The sequence below is a fragment of the Oratosquilla oratoria genome, chromosome 21, assembly GCF_046742065.1.
Source record: "Oratosquilla oratoria isolate Oo_2021 chromosome 21, ASM4674206v1, whole genome shotgun sequence".
NCBI lineage: Eukaryota > Metazoa > Arthropoda > Malacostraca > Stomatopoda > Squillidae > Oratosquilla > Oratosquilla oratoria.
In genome coordinates this window covers 27990125-28009979 of record NC_134797.1, presented here as the reverse complement: position 1 = coordinate 28009979, position 19855 = coordinate 27990125, and the positions used below count along the sequence as shown (strand labels likewise).

At 39.3% G+C, this 19855-nt stretch overlaps 1 protein-coding gene across 1 annotated transcript in view; it reads right to left on the bottom strand.

Annotated features, from left to right (window-relative positions):
* Positions 1–16229, bottom strand: part of LOC143036809 (uncharacterized) — a 250148-nt gene extending 233919 nt beyond the window's left edge. The window contains exon 1 of the mRNA XM_076204576.1: positions 15968–16229. The gene's annotated coding sequence lies outside the window, so the exon portion shown is untranslated. The remainder of the gene's footprint in view (positions 1–15967) is intronic.
* Positions 16230–19855: the final 3626 nt, after the last annotated feature.

The window sequence follows — 19855 nt, the reverse complement described above, 5'->3', positions numbered from 1 at the left end:
GTCGATCACAGTCATTGGCGGGAGAGGGGCCAATGAACTGTGTCTGTGGGAGACAGATCCTGATTGCTTCCACCACACAGTTCCACGAGGATGGAGGTCGTTTTATAATGAAGTAGTAGTAGTAGTAGTGGAAGTAGTAGTAGTAGTAGTGGTAGTAGTAGTAGGTAGTAGTAGTAGTGGTAGTAGTAGTAGTAGGTAGTAGTGGTAGTAGTAGGTAGTAGTAGTGGTGGTATAGTAATAGTAGTAGTAGTAGTAGTAGTAGTAGGTAGTAGTGGTGGTAGAAGTAGTAGTAGTAGTAGTAGTAGGTGGTAGTAGGTAGCAGTGGTGGTAGTAGTAGTAGTAGTAGTAGTAGTAGTAGTAGTAGTAGTAGTAGTAGTAGTAGTAGTAGTAGTGGTGGTGGTGGTAGTGGGATTGCCTTGGCTTCGGCACCCCTAGTCCGTTTTGGGTTTCGCTTCGTTTAATTTCGGACTTTGGTTGCTCTGTATGCAGTGTGAGGAGGGCGGGGCCAGAGATTACAGTAGATGTAGCGGCAACGTCGCTCTCTCTTCCTCATATGCCATGTCTAGACTCGAGGAAACGAAACCTTTGTATAGAAAACATTGCTTTGATTTTTACTTCAGTGGTGGTGTGTGACAAAAAATTATAATATAATTATATGTGGCAACATTATAAAAACATAAAATAGAATTATAAAATAAAATAAAATTATGAAATAATTATATGTGGCACCACAGGGGGACTCCCAGTGCTCCGCGCTAACGGCAATTTCTCAATGCAACGGGTATAGTCCGTTATGGGTTTAGCTTCGTTTAATTTCGGACTTTGGTTGCTCTGTGCTTCCAGGTCATATATTGTTTGTCGGTTCACTTCCGGATTTTCTGCTTTAGCATCGAACATTAATAGTTTCTTAAGGATCTCGTCTTTGTTTTCCGGGTAGGGTTGTTGGAGCAGTTTGTTTCGGGTTTATGAATTACGTCCCAAGCTACACACCAAATACGTACAGTACAGTGCACTGGAATTCATACTGTACAAACATTGAACTAGGATGGACTACTATTCAAAACTTCATAATCCCTCGTTACAGGAACACATAAGCAAGCAGTCCACTAAGCAAACACTATTCTCAACGCCAATATATTATATATATATATATATATATATATATATATATTTATATATATATTGTGTGTGTGTGTGTGTGTGTGTGTGTGTGTGTGTGTGTGTGTGTGTGTGTGTGTGTGTGTGTGTGTGTGTGTGCGTGTGTTGAAATATGTATGACAGAATGTGTGGGAAAGGTGATGAGGTAAACGCCAAAAAAAAACCGTAGGAGTTTTATTACTAACGTTTCATCCTTAAAGAACTTCCTCTGAGGTAGTCCTTTAAGGACGAAACGTTAGTAATAAATCTCCTACCTACAGTTTTTTGCCGTTTGCCTCACCACCTTTTCCACTCATATATATATACATATATATATATACACATATATATATGTATATATATATATATGTATATATTAATATATATATATATGTGTATATATATATACCTCCGAACACCAGCCCAGAACAGTGAAGATTTTTTTTAACGAGCAACAATTGCCTGCCTGCGCTCCAATCGTCATTAAACACTAAAAGAAATAATAACGATACACAATATGTTTGGAAAGACACTAAACATGTTCCAGATGCATTCACCACAATACACTAAACACATTATCTCCCACAATTCAATACGACCCATTTCAGAGAGAAAAAATATACAAAATTTTATTCCGTGTGGATTCTGGGCCAGCCCGATGGCCGTGATCGGATTCTAAGGGGTTACGGCTCTCCTGCAAGCGATATGAGAGAGAAGGGACGACTAAGTATATGTATCTTTTTCGGTTGAATGAAAATACATGTTCTTAATATAGCTTTACCTTTTGTGCTTTGCTTAAATTTTCTTTAACACTAAAAGAAAATTGTAGGTTAGGGGTAGACTATAATATATTCCAACTACACTACTGCGTCACTGATTCTTGTTGTGTATTGTATATATATTTCCATCTGCGAGTTACAAAACGATAAGTAGTTAAGATAAAAAGGACAACAAATGAGTGTTAGACAATGTCGAATGGTTGAAGGGTGTATATATGCCTTTACTGTGCCATAACACCGTAAGATGAAAGGATCTTTTGGTATGTGTAAATATTACTGAAGTACTGACTTCATGGTAACATGCAACCAGTACATTAAGGACTATTTTTTTTTAACCCCTACGGACCTGAGGCACACATCATTCGTTTATATTAGAGCTAAATATCTTTATTTGTAAAGGAGTTATGAAACTTATATACTACCCCCATCCCTTCTTAATACTACTCCTTTGAAACTGTCCTTTCTCATTTCTGTGACTACCTCTTCCAGATCCTCCTGTGGTGGGGGGAGAAGAATTCTGCCACCGTGATTCCTGTGCGTGCCATATAAAGGCGACTTGGGACGGCGTAGCGAAAACAACTACAAAAAACAACGAAACAGGAACAACAACAAAGTAACAACAAGATTAGGCAATAGGACAACAAAATAAGACAAAAATATGACAAGACAAAACAAAACAATACAACAAAAGAACATCAAAGCAAAATAGAACAACAAAAAGAAGACAAGGCAACAATCACAACAACAAGAGCAATATCATTAATAACTAATCAACTAGAAGGAAGCAACAACCTTCCCAAAACCAAAATACCATTGGAGCATCCCCATCCCACCCCCACCCCCCTTCACTTCCTTGTCAAGGAACCGAAGATCCTCCCACCCTAAACTTGCCAACGTTTTGGACACGAGACGATGATATCATCGCCTAGAAGGCACATGTGTACATTGCTCAGGCCCCGGATGTAGTACACTATGCCTAAACCCAACTGTAGAACCCACAACCAAGATCACCATGCACCATCCTCAAGCTGTACTGTATACAAGTGAAAAAACATAATCATCTGTCCCCGAGGTTCATAACGCATCAATTTCCGAGATTCCCGAAGACAAGAACGATGGATGTTCAGAACTGGGGTCACACATGCAGAAGCACTACAATCAGTCAGGCTATCCCACCTTACCCACTAATAGTTCCACCTCCGTACATGATACAGGAACTCCTTATACAAACTCCTACGACCATCTCACCTATGCTACAGGGTCCCCTAACTCAACCACTCACCCTCTCCCCTTGTAAAGAACAAGAGCCTCTTATAAAAACCCCACCTTCTCCTCCCCACCACCTCTCCCACCAGCAAACCTATCCACCCCTCCCCTCACTCACCCCAGCACCTAAAACCCACCTTAAGAAAAGTCCAAAATATCCAGAAGAAACTACAGAAGATCTACTGGAGTGCATCAACTACATCACACCAGTAAACTAGCCACTTCAAAACCGCTACCAAACCATTCGGAGTACATGTAGCCTCAAATCTTGAGGTAGAATCCTACCCAACACTAACTACACACACCAACACACCCTATAAACGCCTCTTATACCTCTGTTATCCTGCCAAAACCAACTGGAATGGAAAAGTACATGCCAAGTTCAGACACACCCCCACACAACCCCACTCCTCCCCTAAACAACACTCAAGTACACTAACAAAACCTAGACGGCAGACCAGTAAAATATATACGAGCGTCCACTGAGACACAACCAAAATCGGCCACCATTATCATACCAACCCAAATAACAATGCATTCCACCGTACAATGGAAGTGCCGCGGACTCATCCTGTGCATCCCTCTCTAGCAATACAAACCTGACTGCATCTGTTTACAGGAAATACAACTAAGCATACGCACACACAGCCATGTCCCACCTCAAAAGAATACCACATACCTATCCCTTAAACATTATGATTTACTAGAACACCTCTGGAAAAAAATATTTACCATCGTAACAACGTATATATATATATATATATATATATATATATATATATATATATATATATATATATATATATATATATATATGTGTGTGTGTGTGTGTGTGTGTGTGTGTGTGTGTGTGTGTGTGTGTGTAATAAAACCACTTTGAAAATTAAATTAAATGTGACCGAACGTTTTCGCCTATTCATGACATTTTCAAACGTTTTCGTCTTAAATAGACGAAAACGTTTGGTCACCGTTCATTTTATTTTCCAAGTGGTTTTATTACACATTTGGTGAATCACGTGTTTTTTGTGATCTATTCTCATATATATATATATATATATATATATATATATATATATATATATTTTTTTTTTTTTTTTTTTTTTTTTTTTTTTTTTTTTTTCCAATGAACCATGACGTAAGACCTGCAGAAAACTCGAGGGACAATACCTCCACCATATATAGGACAAGTGATCCCCAAGATTTCAAACTGCAGTGCAGGAGTTCTTTTTTATTAAAAAAAATAGACCATCATTAAATATAGAGCAATTAATCCTTCCCTCAAAAACTGCAAACTCCCCCTCCATCAGTGACTTGCTTCCCACGTATTATGCGTCATAAGCCTTAACGGGACAAGCCACCTACACCACGGATCATAAAAGCCTTAAATCTCAACAACTTTATTCCCCAGTTGAAGAAGAAAATACTTTGAAATCTACAAATCCTGGACAAAAAGATTAATATTAAACGTTTATTTTTTTATATTAATCCATGAGGAGAAAATTGCTTTCTGCAATTTGATCGATCAGACCGTCACCTGCCATCAAGTTCAATAAGAATGGTATAAGAAATAACTCAAAAAATATGCTTTCTATATATGAAACACTCAAAATCCTCTCCTGGTCTCCAAATTAATGACACAATCAGGCCATATGCTCACCTCCCCATGTAGCTGAAACAATAGTAAGAGGCAAAACCTTTCCAAACAACTATCGCATTTGAAATTATGTCAATTCATAAGGAAAAAATATTCTCCCATGGCAATTGGAACGCCAGTCTTTCATACCGCCCCTTCAAGCAGGATTCCGAACTGGCCGCAGCTCAACAGACATCCCAGTACAAGTAGTAACGGTAATCTGCATTGTATTTGCCACCAAACAACACATACAGTATATGCTGTGTTTATTTGGAGAAGATATATGAAACGGCCTGGAAACGGTAGATCTTTCATAAGGTTTACCTCCTAGGGTTTTCAATGCCCGATTCCTAACCCACAGAACATTCCGAGTCAGCAAAGAAACAACCCTATCCTCACCACATATCCAATAAGGTATCCCCCAAGGGAGTGTCCTCAGCATTCTTCTTCTTTTACTATAGCAATTGATGACAAAATAACCCCTAAAAAATAGTTGATAGACGCAACCTATATGTCGACGACTTAACCCTACTCTGCGTCGGAACCTACACTACTCATAACAATCGCCTTTTCCAAAAAGCTGTTAACAGAGTGTACCAATAGGCACAGAAGACCGTGGATACTGTTTCTCCATGTCAAAGTCATTCGACAATGTTGCAGCAAAGATACTTCATAAGTACAACTACGAAACACTACCCTCCCAGTCGTAGAACAGACACGGCGTATAAGTAACATAATAGACTCGCCTGGATACCCCATGCTAAACATCAAAAAGCATTTTGCCTCCGATCTTGTGATCTCCTAAAACTGCGATCCTACACGAGTTGGGGGAGCAGATTAACTAGAGCCAGGCTCCCTTACCTGTCGCCTCACTCTTCACCGTTGAACTCATCGCCATTCTCGCCGCTCTACATATCCAAAACAACCCTTCCTTCATTGTATAATCATATCAGACTCATGAAGTGTTCCATAAGCAATTTCCACCGTTAAGTCCCGCCTTTCCCTGGTCCACAAAATCCATTCATGTATCGTCCAAACCTACGCCCGTTTCAAGACTGTATATTCCTGCTTGGTGCCATCTCATACGGCAACGAACAAGAGAGCAAGATGGCTCGAAAGGTGATATCCACACATTACCAGGCTGATAGTATCCAGTCCTACGATCAGCAATGTGGCAAAAACGCTAAGAATGACACCCAACAAACTACCTAAAAACAACCAACTCCCACATTCACCCATAAATGCCCTCACATCAATATAACCGATGTTTTGAAACAGCACGTTTAAGCCCCGCAGTTCTAGCTCGGTGTTAGTAAGGGTTGCATTTTTTGGCTGCGTTCGATGCGTTTCTCATTTCCAGATTGGTGAACCCCACTCACACCAACGCGTTTCGCCTATGCGTTTTTACTTCAATATTACTTCGGTGTAAACACACCCTGTCGTACTAGAAATGCATGAGTCGAACTGATACCAAGATAACATCAAGATAACACACTGAGCGGTGTCAGAAAAACGCATGGTCAAACGCATCGATCGCCAAGCCTCCCAAAAAATACAATCCTGCGATTAGCTCGGTGATAGTACGGGTTGCAATTTTTTAAAATGATTGAGTACGATGCGTTTCTACCCTCCAGGTCGCTGTTACTTCGGTGTCAGTACGGTGTGTTCATTTACGCTACGTTCTCTATTCTATGCCAGTTCGGTATCGAACCGTTTTGTAGGGCTACCAAGGCCTTGATAATCTACTATCGCGAGCTCAACTCGGTGCTACTACGGCAACAACTCGGTGCTATTACGGTGACTTCGTTATCATTTTGATGTACGCGTTGTTATTTCTATCCTACTTCTGGCAATGCGTTTTAATTTCGATATCACTTCTATGTCAGCTCGCTCTGGAACATCGAACTGGCTTTGCGGCGGGAAGTTCTAAATTTTAATCAGGTTTGAATTTTGAGGGGAGCCTTGGCGGTCGATGCGTTGACCTTGCGTTTCTCTAACACCGCGCAGTGTTATCTCGATGATATCTCGGTATTATTTCGATCAATGCGTTTCTAGTACGACAGGGCGCGTTTACACCGAACTAACATGGAAGTAGAAACGCATAGGTGAAATGTGTTGGTGAGAGCTGAGGTCACCGATCTGGAAGGTAGAAACTCATCGAGCACAGCCATTTTCAAAATTTGCAATTCGCACTAGCACCGAACTAGAACTGCGTTGGCGTGAACGGGGTTTTACACTTGAACACGGCATTTCCGCCTCTCACGTCGCCACCTTATGTCAGGAAACTAGCTTCCCACCTGCCAATGCGAGGCTCCCTCACACATGTCCGATTTATACAACACTCTGCAACAATGTTTGTAAATGGCAACTCTCGACAGTTTTGTCAAAGTAAACACGATTCGAGGGCAAAGCCTTTGTTGCCCAACGTTTTGTAAAATGTTGCACATTCAATAAAGCTCTCGGCCTTAAATGCTGTTTACTCTGACAAAACTCAGCAACAACCACCTGTTTTTTTCTTTCCATTTGCCACCTCAAACAACAATGACACTACGCCAAATCCTAGGCAACAAACATCAATACCTCTATCATTTCTACACAACTTCCTACAAAAAAAAGGACCAAACTATAAACACCACGACTAACTACACCAATACATTAAATAAAATAATGTACGACAGCGGTGTAAGATTTCCATAAGAATAGAAACGCCGGTATATCACAGTCCATAACAACATGCAAAATGGTAATCCTATATGCAGCATGCAACATTAACCTTCAATATGTTCCAACACGCAATATTAATACAGCATTTTACAAACAGCTCTTGGCAGATTCAAGCGACCTGTCCAAGCCATGAGTCTTGTAGAGCTCCTCTTCGTTTCTTCTATCGGAGTTTGTCTTTTGTGGGGACGAACCTTCCGAGTGGGATCAATATCATGGAGACGAGTCACATACTTGAGTTGAAGTCTACGAATTGTGCTGGTAACAGGCCTAGACTTAGTCTCACGTTAGTCTCTAACATGGAGACGGACAAGGTTCTTGTTATGATACAGATTACCATTATCAGTTAAGCGCCTCGCGGGGAAAGCTCTCCGCCACCAATATTTCTCCCAAATAAGAACCAACCAGTCACAAGGACCCAATTTTTGTTTATCCATGTTCTATATTCTTACATGATTGTTCTCCCATGACCTACAGCGAGCGTGATTAAACAAGATGAAAGAATATAGACGCAGTTTTAGGGAGATCGAAAAATTGTTCAGTCTTAAGAAAATTAAAATAAAGAAATTATGGGGATCAGCTGACAATGTGACACGAAGGCGTTTGGAATGCAGCGAGCATTTATTTCATATTATGTTTTTGTTTTCTTATCATTTGTCTGTTTTGATTTTCATTTATTATTAGTTATATGTCAATTCATTATTAATTACTATTTACCTGTTTATTATCTAACTATACCTATGCATTTATGTATTTTATTTGTTATTTACATTACTATAGTTTTTATTTATTAATTTATTATTATGATTCTTTTCGTATCCGACCTAGATATGGACCAAAAGGTCTCCTGTCGGCATGCTCCGCCTTTGTAATCCTTTGTAGCAGACGCTGCACTTGCAGCCGAGGCGAGATCGAGAAAGTTCGTCACAGGAACATTACGAACATCTGCTTGATAGCAGGTGTCGCGTGGTGACACAGGTTGTGTGTGACTCGAGATGGGAAAGAAAGATTTAACTACTCCATTTGGTGCCACATGACGCAGTATTGAAATGTCCGACTTCATTCCGGCAAGTTATACCCAATGAACATTTTACAAGATGGTATGGCTACAGCATCCTTACTTCTCAACAGTCATACAATATCACGTTAAATATTATTGGTCTCCCAAAGCATGTGAACACCTCCCCCAAACCCATAAAGTATTACCAAAAAGTATTCTTCGACACGGAGGTGAATAAAACAGTGACAAACGGTACGGATGAAGTTTACTATACTTATCCAGAAAATCCTATAGGCGTTACCCTTGAAACGTATACATTCTAAACACAGATACATGTTAAGCGAAGGTATCTGTGAGCGTCTACTTTCACTCCCGATATGACTCTAAAATTGGATGTAATGTAATAGTAACAACATTATCGGGATGAAGAAATTGTAACGCAAACAGTTACACTTCGCATTTCTTTTCGGAATCCCTTCAAAACGAAACAGCGTAACGAGCATATCATCTCTAGCCCTCGGCCATGAATAATTCCTGAAGCCCTGTTCCTTACGGGTATACTACAGTGTCTGCAAGTACAAATGAGAATACTGTTTTTTGTAGACAAAGCTGGTGAGCGAGTCCGTCATCCAACAATCCTCTTTCGTGTCTGCAGACACTATATGATGCTCTTGTGGACAGGGATTAAGACCACATCAGATCCTTATTTCACTCGCTTGTTTGGTCCTTAGATGGGTTCTGCTAGCAAACTCCTACTGATTAAACAGTCTTTCAACCTTACAAATACATAGATACACCAAAGGCTTTTTTTTCCCTCTATCACGGGGGGTAGCCAAAAAGAAAAAGGCATAGAAACCACTCCCACCCATTCCATTCCCTACATATTCCACTCCCCTCCACCCTCCTCCCTCCCTCTCATCTTGGCACCTACTGGATGACGGGTCATCCCTGCATCCTGTCCACTGCCCTGGGTCAGAAGCAGTGTCGCAAAACACGGCATATCCATAGCAAAGCAGCTTCATTAATTCGGCGACCCCCCCTCTCCGTCCCCTCATGCAGAAAAGAAGACGGGGAGAAATCCATTCGGGCTGCGTCAAATTATTTCTCATACATACTTCCTCATCCCCCATCCCCCACCCACTCCCCCTCATGCATCACAGCATCATCCATACACAACCCTTCTCCATTCACCCCATCTTCTGTTCTCTCCCGTCCTTTCTCAACAGACATTCCTCTCTTTTGTTATGCCCCTTTTACCCCCATCCATCCATCTCATCCTAGGACGCCCCCTCACATTCACTCTTTCCACCTCTGCCTTCCATACCTCTTTTACTAATCTTTCTTCACTCATTCTTTCCATGTGTCCAAACTATCCTAATACTCTTTCATCAACCCTATCTCCCAACTCCCTTTCCACCCCTGTTCTCCTCCTCATTTCTCACCTTATCTAGCCTAGTAACCCCTATCATACTTCTCAGACATTTCATCTCAAACACATTTAAACTCCTCTCTTCCTCTCTTATGTTCCATGTTTCTGCCCCGTACAGTGCTGTCGGCACAATCACTCCTTCATATAACCTCCTCTTAGCATCCATTCCCAGATGTCTATTTCTCATTACACTTTTTAATCCCCCAAGGCATTTACTCGCTTCTCTCAATCTACATTCTACCTCCACCCCTTTCTTGCCACATTCGCAGCCAAGCATCTAAAACTATCCACTTCCTCCAGTCTCTCTCCCTTAATGTTCACTTCCAGCCGGCTGCCACTCTCTCCCCTTGTACATTTCATCACCTTACAAATTTATCTTTTACGGTATCTCTCCTTTTCAGTGTAACTAGTGTTGCATTCCAGTGCTGGTACCTTGTGTGATTTACCTGTTTATGTATTATCTAACTATACCTATGCATTTATTTATGTATTTTATTTGTTATTTACATTATTATAGTTTTTATTTATTAATTTATTATCTTTTTTCGCATCCGACCTAGATATGGACCAAAAGGTCTCCTGTCGCCATACTCCGCCTTTGTAATCCTTTGTAATCAAGCTAATTACACTTATTTCACACTCCATTCATTTATGGCCATTCGAACGTGCGACATTTCACATGCGCTGTGCACCATCCATATAATTTTACCTAGCCAGATACCACTGTGGCGAGATAGAGAAGCTGTGTCGTCCCTACAGGGATTCTCCTCCTTACCTCCTCATTTCTCACTCTATCTAGCCTAGTAACCCCTGGTTCGACAGTACACCATCAAGGCTGAACATTTTTTTTTTGTAGTTATTCGCTTTGCAACGTCGCAAAACTATAAAAACACGTGATACATACATGCTATATGACGCATCGAATACTCTCATTGGTTATACAGAGTATTCGAAGTGTTATTTTTTATTTTTGCGAGACGTTGAATTAGAAAAGAAAGCTGTCTATATCGTTTTGCATATTCTCTAGCCATACTCTTTACTGAATTCTTTGAATCTGTCATGAAAAAATAAATATTCAGTTTCTGTGGCGGTTCTATTGTATCTTGACTATGCATCAAAGCAGAACTGTGACAAGGACCTTGAGTGATAGTGTAATCTTATCCTATAATATCTAATAAAACAAAAATGATATGCTGCTCTGCAAGCACTGCACATTGTCACTGATAATCAGATATTTTGGTCCTTTGGTATAATATTGCACTTTTTTTTTTTATGAACATCACGCCTTAAAGATGGAGTCATTAAGGTGGGAGATTTAGGAAGAGGAGCAGAAACGTGGGCCAGTGGCCGAAAGCAGTGGGTTCGAATCCTGCATGCGACTGTCATAAAAATTATCGGATTGATGTCGCTGTTACTAGCGAATTTCTCTCGTAATCAGCATTCTTTTATCTGTGGATATCAATCTCCAATCGTAAAAGCATACTACGTAAGTATGCCTCATGTTTTATTAAATTTAATTCATTAAATGACCCACACAGGGGCGCAGACAAGATGGATTCCTGGGAGTGGTAAAAGAGAGATAAAGGAGGGAAGCAGAGAGGAAGGAAAATGTAAATCAGACACTGTTCACATTTGCGGTTTCAATTCGAGCGCTTTCGTGATAGAATCACATTTTCAAGGGTTGGAAGAGAATATATATATACTCTTGTAATCCTTGAAGATGTGATTATATCACGGAAGCGTTCGCACTCAAAACTTTAATTTCCTTTCACTGTGGTGTTTAGCATCATTTGTGTATTCAGGTGTGCTTTGTGAAACTTGTTGCATATACAGGTATATGCATATATATATGCATATATATATATGCATGCATATATATATATGCATATATATATATGCATATATATATATATATATTATATATATGCATATATATATATATATATATACATGTGTGTGTGTGTGTGTGTGTGTGTGTGTGTGAAGACAGAATGAGTGGTAAGGTGGATAAATTAGGGTGAAGAACGCAGATAAATAAAGGTCACTCACGAGAACAAATTGGTAAAAGCCCGTATGACACACCAAATCAAAATCCCAAAAGGAGATGATCTAAAAAAAAGAAGAAAAAAAAAACATACATAGGGCATAACGTGGATACACAAAAGGTGGGGGAAACAGATTAACTCGGTTACTCACAAAGCCGATTAGTGAAAGCCCGCACGGCACACCTAAAATCCTAACAAAAAAATCCCGCACTAGACATAGGACGTACTTCCTATAAAAAACACTTACATACCTTGTATGAAAAAGTCTCGACAAAGAGACGGAAGGCCGGCTACCGACTCGAAACGGGATTGAGGAAGAAGCGACGAGGGAAGATTGAGCTTCTCTTTAAATACTCGCAAATTGACCTGATAGACTGGAGCCAAAGGGTACAACAAAAGGTTTTACCTATACCACTTTGAATAACAGCAAACAGCCTAAAACACTTACACTTACACACACAAGAATATTATGTACGTAATAAAAAAAGTAATATTAACACAAAGAAAATAAAAAGACAAGACAATTAACCGGTATCTCGGCGTGCGCAATGCGCATGTCCAGCCAGGCTGCCGGTGATGGAAAATGTTACTGATGTCAACAATTCTAATCACTTACAAAAATTGGAGTACGTCGCATCGTAATGACATATGGTAACTGTGTTACAAGTTGTAGTTAATAGCTGTTTACATTATATCAAAGAAAATGTAAAAAAAAAATAAGAAAAGAAACATAACTAAAAATATACAACTTGGTAATTTAAGCCCCCACGGCCTACTATGACTTGAGGGCAAGGCAAGGAAATCCACCCGCTGTTATCTGACAATGTCGACCTGGGTGTGTCAACTGGTCTACACAGCTCACAGATAAGGGGGGGAAGGTAAAAGCTACGTGCTGGCTGACAACTAACGACAACCACGAAAAAGAAAAAAAAAACGTAGACACTGGGTACGTGACAATATATATATATATATATATATATATACATATATATATATATATATATATATATATATATATATATATATATATATTTATCAGGCCCCTCACATGGGGGGCATATGCCCTGGCGCGGCACATTTAAGGGTGTGGCAATTCTAGTCTGTCATGCCGCCCACGAGGCTGACAAAATAATTATAATAAAAAAAGGTCAAATGAGCCCTGAATATTTTACCTCAATATACCAATTTGGCGTTAGAATCAACAGAATGTGAAATATTTTCCCCTTATCCTTACTACAATAGAGGCATTATATAACATTTTTAAAAATTGTTGAATCACTCGTATTTCCCAAGCCAATAGCTAAAACAGGATGTAAGGGATAGTAGAGATGGGAAGTGGAGATGGGGGCGGGGGGCGGGGGGCCACAGAACTTTGCCCCGAGGATGCACTTGGCATGTAAAGGCTGATATATTATATATATATATATATATATAATATATACACACACACGCAGAGGAAGGTTTGTTTGAACACCTAAAAATCGTTTAAATTTCAGAAATAAAGACAACGATATACATACATTCAGTTCACCAACTTAAGTTATTACTATGTAAAATGCATTCTAAAATAAGTATTAATTATGAATATTTTTGAAATATTGTATTTATCTCTGAAATTTAACTTATTCTTAGGTGTTCAAACTAACCTTCCTCTGCGTATGCAGACTTCAAGGGAACGTTACTCGGCCATGAGATTGTGCTATTTTCAAAAATATTTACCTGATACTAGATATATGTAAATTGTATGTATAGAGCAGTGGTTCTCAACCAGGGGGGAAATTTGGATGTTTCAGGGGGGAAATTCTAGTCTGGAATTAAAATTCTGGAAATTATCAGAAAATAATTAGAAAATACACTCAAACCTCGAATTTCCGTACAAATAGAGACCGAGACAAGTTGGAAGTGGAGGTGGATCTTCGATGTGCGCTCTCCATAACTTCTCCAGACATTGAAGGACTCGTGATAGGCAAACAATGCCAGAAGTCACACTAAAATGCTGTGTTAGTGTTAGTGTTCTTATTCAATACAATTTAATGTTAGCTGTGTTAGTGCATTTGAAAAATAAACTAGTAAATAGTCTCAGTGTGTTTTAACTGTTCTTTCTCTCATACACATGAAGGGGGAAATCTGGATGGTTGAATTGGGTGCAGGGGGAAATGACAGAAAATGGGTTGGGAACCACAGGTATAGAGCAATGCAAATATGTTGTTGCATGGTAAGAGCAGCATTTTTTCATGTTTCGTTGTCTTACAATGATATGCATTGATATACCTGCCACTATTATTATTTACTATTCCCAGTCTTTGTGGATGCCAATGACGTTCCAGTTTTTCCATACACTTAAAAAAGCTGAACGTCGTACTAACAAAGGCATGGTGTTGTTTCGATAGAAGCAAATGTTAGTGATTTGTTTGAGCTCCATGAAAAAATTACCCGATTCGTGTCAACATCGGCAGCATTAACTCAAGTGAGATTGAACTTGACAAACTCGACAAATTATCAAATTTACGCAAGCCGAAGCAGTATACGGGTACAACAGAACGCAAGTTCAATTACGTTAGATTGTGCCTCGTTGACTCTAGCTTAGTAGTCGCTAGTACTAGCAACTTGCTAACTACCCTTCTTCTTGACAAATGTCAAGGAAAGTTAGTAAACTAGTGTCAACACTTATTTGACGGGTCAAAGAGGATTTAGTGCTCAATCTGTACACAGAATAACCAATTGACTTCTTCACAAGAAAAAAATAATTTAGCCGTTCATATCCCAGAACATTATCTGTTATAAATTGAAAAATAAAATTACCGAGCGAATGAGGGACTCTGGTTTCGTAGTTGATCTGTGCACATCAAGCCTTGTCATGGGTAAGTCTGGTTTATTTTTCAGTTGTATTCCTTTTCTGAAAAAGTTAGTTATTAAAAACGTGAAACACCAGGGTGAGAATATTCAAATTTAGATCTTTCCTGTTATTGTCCCACCACTATTTTTCTTTATTTTTCTGTTGCGTTTGATTTTGTTTATCTTGGGTTAGGTTAGGATAGGATAGGATAGGATAGGATAGGTTAGGATAGGTTAACCTAACCTATCCTAACCTAACCTAAACAAAATCAAAGACAACAGAAAAATAAAATAAAGAAATAATGGTGAGGCAATAACAGGAAAGTTCCTCAAATTTTATTCAATTAAACAAAATATGCTCACCTGTGAAATTCTGTTGAAAGTGTTCCTTGCCACAGTAGGCACACGAATTTTGTATATATTTCGTTCTTCTTATTTCCCCTGTCATTAGACCTGTCGAAAAACGCTACGATCTTAATTGCCTAGAGACATTTCCTCGCTAACAGGCACCCGGAAATTTGCCTTGAAATATTAAGCAGTGAGACGAATAAAGTTAGTAATACACAACTGAGAAATTTGTACATCACCATATCCTGTGTGTGATTGGTGCTCCCACGACGCATACCTGAAAGTGTAGTTGGACCCATACATGACCAATATGACTGCGCGTTTTCATAACATTCAAATTATTCAATAACAAATCCGATGGTATTATCACCCAATCTTGCTCGCTCAACCTGACAACCCAAACTAGCACTGAATGGGATTTGATAATGGACTGTGTACAATCCATTCCACAAGCGGCACAACACAATTCCTGAGTATTGCTGGCCAATCAGGATGTTAATCTAGATCTGATCGCGCAAATATAGGGGAGAAATATGACAAGTGTTATTATTTTTTTTCGCAGTCAACGTTGAACATAGTATGGGCCTCTTATTGTGTGCTGCAGCATGTAAGTGTTCGCTTTCAATATATAAACATTTCGGTTGGCAACAGGCAACCGGAAGGCGGACCTAAACCAAAAGCTACGAGTCATACAAATCCCCCACCTCCTAGCTGAGAAAATGAAGTGTAGTCTGTTCATTTGTGAAGCTTAGCATGGCTGTTCTCTGCACTTACCGTGAAACGGCGAGCTACTCCGCACGAGGATCCATTGCACGGCACTTAAACATAACCAGATATCTTGTAAGTTCTCATCACAGTGAACACAAAAATCAAAACACTAACTGCAGCGAGAAATATCATCACCAACATTTTCTTTTCAGCACACAAAGATGAACACTTTCAAACGTTAGAGATAATGACATTTGTTGTCAAATATGTTTTGACGCCCGTGAGGGTGGATGACATCAAAACTTCTAAAGTTTTTGGTAATAGGGAGAGTCCGACCTTTCTCACGTGCTGGTAACCAACTCAATGCTCGACAATCGACAATCACGTCCTGACTACAAACTGGTCACACAAACTGACGTGTAACGGATTAATGATAATAAAAAACACGATTGGCTCTCATAATAAACATTTGTCGTATTTAAACGAATAAAAATGTTCGATGTAAAACAAGCACCATCGGTTGGGTATGTTTATGTGTGCAATTTGGAGGAAATGAATCTCGGCTGTAACGGCCTATTTAGGATGGCGCGACAATCGATAGCGTGGCAGCAACAATGAACGAAAAATATGGGAAATAAAACAAAACATTATGAACTTCCATGAGAAGACGATACAGGATTTTGCTCTGAATTATGCCAGATGATTTTACTCAACTGAAAATACGGAGTACAACTGACGCCATCCCATATATCACCACTAGAACGTTCTCTTTCAAAATGTTTTACCTCTAAAACATTCGGACATGGAGATGGGTCAGGATTTGAACGATAAATATGGTACGGCTCGGTCTACAAATTTTTTATCTCACACTGTGATGATATTATCCATACATATGTTGTGGACTGCGACCCCCGTGCACCCTACCATGAGAGGGTGTCTTTACAGACTGCAACCTTTCAGAGGTCCCTAGCCTTGAACGAGATCACTAAGGACCGTGACCCTCTTCAATGGGATCATTATGGGCCGCAACCTTCTCACGAAGAGTGAACGGAAGTAGTCTACTGGCCACGATCCCCCGTAGACAACTTCGAACGAGTTCACAATGAACTGCGACCCAGGGGGATTTTCCCTTTCCCTCATTTGAAACGTAATCGTCCAGTGTTAGCCAACCAAATTAATAATGTAACGGGGCTGTTTTTTTTTTTTTTTAAGATAGATAATTTTTTTACATTCCTAACATACAAATTGTAATTGCAACTTTGATAAAAATGTCATCGCGTTGCAATTGAAAGGGTTTCATTCTTGCAAACGCCATACAATTAGCTGAGGGGAGATACTGATCACAAATAAAATTAAAGCCAAGCTGGCAACTGATCCTAATAACTGTCAGTAGAAATAGAAACTCGTGATCAGTTGTTCCATCCCCGTTCGCCCACAAATATAGGCGATTGTATAAATAGAAAAAAAAAACGTAAACACAAAAATCATCCAAAATGGACTGTGGATTACTTGGACAATTTACACTGAGCTGCGCTTGTTTTTTCGCTTATTAGTTAGGCGCAGGCAGTAAAGAAGATTAGGTACAGGAGAGTTTAAAATGGAAAATATGTGTTCTGATGCCAATCTTGAAATACGGGTCTTTCGTCTTATGATAATGCCATTACATGGCGTAAAATGTTTCTGTAAATGACCTTGAAAATAATTATAATAATAGTAAAAATGAATCAATTGTAGAATCCACACACACGCGCGCGCTTGAGGTGGAGATTGTACAATTCGGTGTTGCTGGGTTGGTCATTCTACAGTTGATTATTGCTCGTGATACATAACCTAAACAAACTTTATCTAATCTAACCTAACATTCTACAGCTGATTATGCCTCGTGATACATAAACTAACCTGACCTAACATAACCTAATCAAACCTAGCCCAATCTAACCTAACCTGGGCTATGTTAGGGTGGAATATGTTCATCAGTGAGGAAGGATTCTACACTTGAGTGTAGTTGGGGTGAAGTTGTACAGTTGATCATTGTGGTGGGGGGAAATTCTACAATTGACCCGTAAAAATAACAAAAGTAATGAAACAAATACCAACGGCTTTTTCCCCCCATTACAAGTGAGAGAGGCAAAAAACAAAGGCATAAATTCCACTCCCACCCATTCCATCCCCACATACTCCACTCCCATTCACCTTGTAACCTCCCCCTTATCTTTGCTCCTCCTGGGAGTACATCCACAGCAAGGCCGCTTCATTTAATCGGCAACCCCTCTTCTGTCCGTCCCCACATACAGAAAAAGAGTAATAAAAGAAAAATAGTAATAATAATAATAATAATAATAATAATAATAATGATGATAATAATAATAATAATAATAATAATAATAATAATAATAATAATAATAATAACAATAATATAATAATAGCAATCATGATAATAATAATAATAACAATAATAATAATAATAATAATATAATAGTAATCATGATAATAATGATAATAGTAATAATAATAATAGTAATGATGATAATAATAGTAATAATAATGATAATAATAATAATAATAATAATAATAATAATAATAATAATAATAATAATAATAATAATAATAATAATACATACATACAAACATACATATACCAAAGGCTTTTTCCCCCTTACACGGGAGACAGCCAAAAGACAAGGCATAGAAACCACTCCCACCCGTTCCATCCCCTACATACTCCACTCCCCTCTACCCTCATCCCTCTCTCTTATCTTGGCACCCCTTGGATGACGGGTCATCTCTGCATTTTGTCAACTGCCGAGTCAGAAGCAGTGTCGCAAGACACAGCACATCCACAGCAAGGCCGCTTCATTAATTCGGCAACCCCCCCTCTCCGTCCCCTCATGCAGAAAAGGAAAAGACGGGGAGAAATCCCTTCGGGCTGCGTCAATTTATTTCTCATACATACTCCCTCACCCCCATCCCCCATAATAATAATGATGATAATAATAATAATAGTAAACATAATAAAAATATAACGATAATAAGAGTAATGATAATGGTAATAATAATAGTAATAATTAGAATAATAATAATAGTAATAATAATGACAATGATAAAAGTTTAAAAAATTCTTTCTATTGTATCTCTCTACATATATACCAGAAGGCTTCTTTCTCCATATATGGAAGGTAACCAGTCAAGGAATGCACCCATCCTGAATTCTGTACTACTGTCACACCTCTTATGAGGTCGTCACAGCTGGCAGCACTAGTCCAGCACGGACTGTCAACATCTCTCAGAGGTTCGGCATTGTTTAGGCCTATAGGGCATACTGGTAGCAGAAGTTCACCTATCCAGCCATCTCCTTAGCTTTTCTTAATGGTGAAGGACCAATACTCGCTAAGGCATTTCACGTGTGGCAGTACCAAGATTTCCTGTCTCTTTCCAAATATAGTCTTGTTGTTTTCTTTGTTTCTTGTTTCAGCCCATAATTCACCATCTCAAAACTTTTCTTCGTTAAACCTGATGTTGCTTGCTGCCGCCCTAGCAAATAACATAAGAACATAAGAATGAAGGAGACTGCAAGAGACCATAAGCCCTACACTAGGCAGCTCCGTATCCATCACCACCTGTCATCCCCATCCATAAAGTTGTCTAATCTTTTCTTAAAAAACTGTGTCAACGTCTTGTAGGCGAGGCTCTTCAGTAGTGGTGACGGGAAAACTCATGTTGGCGTCAACAAATGCGGGGAATAACCCTACCCCCCCCCCCTGCTGTATCACCAGTTCCCCTCATACACACCTGGAAGAAGACTAGTAATGAACTGTGTGCTAGTCCACTGATCACTTCCGTTTCTTCCTGTTTGCGTCTATCCTCCGGGATTGTTTGGAGGTTTGCGATGAAGAGGGCACGAGTCTGCATTCCCAGCTTTCCTGATAAGCCAAGGGCACCTTGTGTAGTAGGTTG